Genomic DNA, 6805 nt, shown 5'->3' with positions numbered 1-6805 from the left:
CGGGAATTATTACAATTTGACAATCTCATACACGAAATCTTTAATTGAGAAGTACTCTTTCGAAAGATCACCCTCCCAAAATCACGACAAGTGGCACGCGCAACCTGGAGTTTTTCCTTTTTTTGTAGATATGTTAATTCAAAATGTCTTATCTCTTAAGCCATACATTCAAATCTCGAAACATTTTCGCCGTTCGATTCCTCGTGGTAAGATCTTCAAAACTAGATCCCCATGTTGATAGATTTTGACGAATTTTTATTTTTACGAAAAAACCATACGAAAAAAATCAGATGGAAAAACCACACCCAAAGCACGTACTTTTTTCCTTTCTGAAAGCTGTTTTCGAGAGCCATGGAGTAGCAGCCTCTCACAGAAACAAAATAATAATAAAGGAACCATATATTTTCCTTTTTGAGAGGCACGCCCATGCCTCTCGCGGAAGGTAAAAAAAGAAAATGCATTTTTTTCCGTTTCCAAGAGGCACAACTGGCTGGCTTCTCGTGGAAGCAAATCGATGCCTCTCGCGGAAGAAAAAACGTATCTCGCGCGGAAGCAGAAAAAAAGCCTGCATTGTGAGGCGCGGCCGTACTTCTCGCGGAAGCAAAAAGAAAAAAGAGAACGCGTTTATTCACGCAATTTTTTTCTGTCGAAAAGCTAAGAAAGGCCGATGAAAAACTGAAAAGCCAAAAAAGCCCATAAAAAACCATCTAAAAAGCCAAAAAAACCCGAAAAAAACCATCTAAAAAGCCAAAAATGCGTGCGGAAAAATATAATACCTAAATAGTTGACCCCACTAACCTATTTCTGTTGACATGCAACCTATCCACCTCACCACCATGTCCCACACATACCACTAACAACATGGTGCGTTCCACATCAGCAATCTGCCACCACTGCAATTATTTCCCTGTTATACCAAATTCTCTTAACATACACAGACGTGTCAGGTTGTCTGTTCTGTTTCCATCCTTAAACGATCAACTGAAGCTTAAGGATTTCATTCTAAGAAAAGAAGCCCGATCATCTCTTCTATATCATCACCCTTAACATTCAGACATGATTTCCGTTCAGTTTCGAGGCTTCTTAAATGACTGACAGAAGCCCAATCACCTCTTACTCGGTTTTTCTTCCCCACATTATGTTTTCTGTTTCCAGCCCTCTCTCCCTAAGAAAAGACCAATATTTTCCATTGGTCATGGCAGAGTGCGGACGCCAGGAGGGATCGATGACATTATACTTCATTTTTTAGAAACACAAACTATGCAAATTGTTCATCATGTTATGTCTAGAATTTCAATAATCATAAGGAAATCATATTACGACATGTTAATTTATTCTAACCTTAGGCAACTTTTAATTGCAGTACATGATTTTTGGGATAAGTATGTTAGGAACTTAGATGCAAAACTAAATATGATGAACTGTGCACACAATTGTTTACTACTAATCGTCTTATTTTATCTATTTATGCACATCTATTCAATAGGTAGTTTGGAGCAAATGTCCCGCAGCAACGCGCGGGGTATTGTCTAGTTTAGTAAACACCAACGTCCATCATCTGTAGTGGCTGGCCTCGCGCCTGCCAATGGTCCAGCTATTTTTAACACCAATAACTTGTGAACAGGCTCAAAATCCCAAACAGGCTGTGCGGGAATTATTACAATTTGACAATCTCATACACGAAATCTTTAATTGAGAAGTACTCTTTCTTAAGATCACCCTCCCAAAATCGCGACAAGTGGCACGCGCAGCCTGGAGTTTTTTCTTTTTTCGTAGATCCGTTAATTCAAAATGTCTTATCTCTTAAACCGTAAGTTCAAATCTCGAAACATTTTTGCCGTTCGATTCCTCGCGTTAAGATCTTCAAAACTAGATCCCCATGTTGATAGGTTTTGATGAATTTTTGTTTTCACGAAAAAATGGGACGAAAAAAATCAGACGGAAAAACCACACCCAGAGCACGCATTTTTTTCCTTTCCGAAAGCCGTTTACGAGAGGCATGGAGTAGCAGCCTCTCACAGAAACAAAATAATAATAAAGAAACCATATATTTTCCTTTTTGAGAGGCACGCCCATGCCTCTCGCGCAAGGTAAAAAACATGCATTTTTTCCGTTTCCAAGAGGCACAGCTGGCTTCTCGTGGAAGCAAATCGGTGCCTCTCGTGGAAGAAAAACCGTATCTCGCGCGGAAGCAAAAAAAGCCCGCATTTTTCCATTCCGTGAGGCGCGGCTGTACTTCTCACGGAAGAAAAAAGAAAACGCGTTTATTCATGCAATTTTTTTCTGTTGAAAAGCTAAGAAAGACCGATGAAAAACCGAAAAGCCAAAAAAGCCCGGAAAAGACCATCTAAAAAGCCAAAAATGCGTGCAAAAAAATATAATACCTAAATAGTTGACCCCACTAACCTATTTCTCTTGACATGCAGCCTATCCACCTCACCACCATGTCCCACACATAGCACTAACAACATGGTGCCTTCCACATCAGCAATCTGCCACCTCTGCAATTATTTCCCTGTTTTACCAAATTCTCTTAACATACACAGATGTGTCAGGTTGTCCATTCTGTTTCCATCCTTAAACGATCAACCGAAGCTTAAGCGTCTCATTCTACGAAAAGAAGCCCGATCATCTCTTCTACATCATCATCCTTAACATTCAGACATGATTTCCGTTCAGTTTCCAGGCTTCTTAAATGACCGACAGAAGCCCAATCATCTCTTACTCGGTTTTTCTTCCCCACATTGTGATTTCCGTTTCCAGCCCTCTCTCCCTAAGAAAAGACCAATATTTTCCATTGGCTATGACAGAGTGTGGACGCCAGGAGGGATCGACGACATTATACTTCATTTTTTTAGAAACACAAACTATGCAAATTGTTCATCGTGTCATGTCCAAAATTTCAATAATTATTAGGAAATTGTATTACGACATATTAATTAATTCTAACCTTAGGAAACTTTTAATTGGAGTACATTATTTTTGGGATAAGTGAAGGAAATATTCCCTAGAGGCAATAATAAAGTTATTATTTATTTCCTTATATCATGATAAATGTTTATTATTCATGCTAGAATTGTATTAACCAGAAACATGATACATATGTGAATACATAGACAAACATATTGTCACTAGTATGCCTCTACTAGACTAGCTCATTAATCAAAGATGGTTATGTTTTCTAACCATAAACATGAGTTGTTATTTGATTAACGGGATCACATCATTAGTAGAATGATGTGATTGACATGACCCATTCCATTAGCTTAGCACTTGATCGTTTAGTATGTTGCTATTGCTTTCTTCATGACATATACATGTTCCTACAACTATGAGATTATGCAACTCCCGTTTACCGGAGGAACACTTTGTGTGCTACCAAACGTCACAACGTAACTGGGTGATTATAAAGGAGCTCTACATGTGTCTCCAAAGATACATGTTGAGTTGGCGTATTTCAAGATTAGGTTTTGTCACTCCGATTGTCGGAGAGGTATCTCTGGACCCTCTCGGTAATGCACATCACTATAAGCCTTGCAAGCAATGTAGCTAATGAGTTAGTTACGGAATGATGCATTACGTAACGAGTAAAGAGACTTGCCGGTAACGAGATTGAACTAGGTATTGGGATACCGACGATCGAATCTCGGGCAAGTAACATATCGATGACAAAGGGAACAACGTATGTTGTTATGCGGTTTGACCGATAAAGATCTTCATAGAATATGTGGGAGCCAATATGAGCATCCAGGTTCCGCTATTGGTTATTGACCGGAGACGTGTCTCGGTCATGTCTACATAATTCTCAAACCCGTAGGGTCCGCACGCATAAGGTTTAGATGACATTTATATTATGAGTTTATGTGTTTTGATGTACCGAAGGAGTTCGGAGTCCCAGATGAGATCGGGGACATGATGAGGAGTCTCGAAATGGTCGAGACATAAAGATCGATATATTGGACGACTATATTCGGACATCGGAAAGGTTCCGAGTGATTCGGGTATTTTTCGGAGTACCGAAGAGTTACGGGAATTCGCCGAGGAGTATATGGGCCTTATTACCCTTGAATTTCAGCTCACACTTTCGAAAAGCTCGATAGTATCGTATTCCGCTCGTATGCTCTCGTTATGTAATAGAATACCTTTTACCGTTCATCAAGTGAACGTAGCCCTTTCGTAGTCTATGCCCCTTTATTCTTAAGTGGGGGAATCGGACTTTAAGGGAAAGAGAGAGGAGAGGTTGGGCGCCCCCCCAAGACCTAGTCCGAATTGGACTAGGGGGAGGGGATGCGCCCCCTCCTTCCTTCTCTTCTCTCTCCCCTTTCCTTGACTCCTACTCCTACTACTTGGAAGGGGGGGATCCTACTCCCGGTGGGAGTAGGACTCCTCCTAGGGCGCGCCATAGAGAGGGCCGGCCCTCCCCCTCCTCCACGCCTTTATATACGGGAAGGGGGGCACCCCTTGGAGGAACAACAATTGATCTCTTGATCTCTTAGCCATGTGTGGTGGCCCCCTCCACCATAGTCCTCCTCGATAATATTGTAGCGGTGCTTAGACGAAGCCCTGCGACGGTAGTACATCAAGATCGTCACCATGCCGTCATGCTGACGGAACTCTCCCTCGACACTCGGCTGGATCGGAGTTTGAGGGACGTCATCGAGCTGAACGTGTGCTAGAACTCGGAGGTGTCGTAGTTTCGGTGCTTGATTGGTCGGGCCGTGAAGACGTACGACTACATCAACCGCGTTGTTCTAACGCTTCCGCTTTCGGTCTACGAGGGTACGTGGACACACTCTCCCCTCTCGTTGCTATACATCACCATGATCTTGCGTGTGCGTAGGAAATTTTTGAAATTACTACGTTCCCCAACAGTGGTATCCGGGTTTATGTGTAGATGTTATATGCACGAGTAGAACACAAGTGAGTTGTGGGCGATACAAGTCATACTGCTTACCAGCATGTCATACTTTGTTTCGGCGGTATTGTTGGATGAAGCGGCCCGGACCGACATTACGCGTACGCTTACGCGAGACTGGTTCTACCGACGTGCTTTGCACACAGGTGGCTGGCGGGTGTCAGTTTCTCCAACTTTAGTTGAACCGAGTGTGGCTACGCCCGGTCCTTGCGAAGGTTAAAACAACACTAACTTGACGAACTATCATTGTGGTTTTCATGCGTAGGTAAGAACGATTCTTGCTCAGCCCGTAGCAGCCACGTAAAATTTGCAACAACAAAGTAGAGGAGGTCTAACTTGTTTTTGCAATGCATGTTGTGATGTGATATGGTCAAGACGTGATGCTATATTTTATTGTATGAGATGATCATGTTTTGTAACCGAGTTATTGGCAACTGGCAGGAGCCATATGGTTGTCGCTTTATTGTATGAAATGCAAGCGCCCTGTAATTGCTTTACTTTATCACTAAGCAGTAGCGATAGTCGTAGAAGCAATAGATGGTGAAACGACAACGATGCTACGATGGAGATCAAGGTGTCACGCCGGTGACGATGGTGATCACGACGGTGCTTCGGAGATGGAGATCACAAGCACAAGATGATGATGGCCATATCATATCATTTATATTGATTGCATGTGATGTTTATCCTTTATGCATCTTATTTTGCTTTGATTGACGGTAGCATTTTAAGATGATCTCTCACTAATTATCAAGAAGTGTTCTCCCTAAGTATGCACCGTTGCGGAAGTTCTTCGTGCTGAGACACCAAGTGATGATCGGGTGTGATAGGCTCTACGTTCAAATACAACGGGTGCAAAACAGTTGCACACGCGGAATACTCAGGTTAACCTTGACGAGCCTAGCATATACAGATATGGCCTCGGAACATGGAGACCGAAAGGTCGAACGTGAATCATATAGTAGATATGATCAACATAGTGATGTTCACCATTGAAAACTACTCCATCTCACGTGATGATCGGACATGGTTTAGTTGATTTGGATCACGTGATCACTTAGATGACTAGAGGGATGTCTGTCTAAGTGGGAGTTCTTAAGTAATATGATTAATTGAACTTTAATTTATCATGAACTTAGTCCTGGTAGTATTTTGCAAATTATGTTGTAGATCAATAGTTCACGTTGTTGCTTCCCTATGTTTATTTTGATATGTTCCTAGAGAAAAACTATGTTGAAAGATGTTAGTAGCAATGATGTGGACTGGGTCCGTGATCAGAGGTTTATCCTCATTGCTGCACAGAAGAATTATCTCCTTGATGCACCGCTAGGTGAAAAACCTATTGCAGGAGCAAATGCAGACGTTATGAACGTTTGGCTAGCTCAATATGATGACTACTTGATAGTTTAAGTGCACCATGCTTAACGGCTTAGAATCGGGACTTCAAAGACGTTGTGAACGTCATGGACCATATGAGATGTTCCAGGAATTGAAGTTAATATTTCAAGCAAATACCCGAGTTGAGAGATATGAAGTCTCCAACAAGTTCTATAGCTAAAAGATGGAGGAGAATCGCTCAACTAGTGAGCATGTGCTCAGATTGTCTGGGTACTACAATCACTTGAATCAAGTGGGAGTTAATCTTCCAGATAAGATAGTGATTGTCAGAGTTCTCTAGTCACCATCACCAAGTTACTAGAACTTCGTGATGAACTATAGTATGCAAGGGATGACAAAAACGATTCCCGAGCTCTTCGTGATATTGAAATCGACGAAGGTAGAAATCAAGAAAGAGCATCAAATGTTGATGATTGACAAGACCACTAGTTTCAAGAGAAGGGCAAAGGGAAAGAAAGGGAACTTCAAGTAGAATGACAAGCAAGTTGTCAC

The sequence above is a fragment of the Triticum aestivum genome, chromosome 3B (assembly GCF_018294505.1).
Source record: "Triticum aestivum cultivar Chinese Spring chromosome 3B, IWGSC CS RefSeq v2.1, whole genome shotgun sequence".
Lineage (NCBI taxonomy): Eukaryota > Viridiplantae > Streptophyta > Magnoliopsida > Poales > Poaceae > Triticum > Triticum aestivum.
This window is presented reverse-complemented; position numbering follows the sequence as displayed.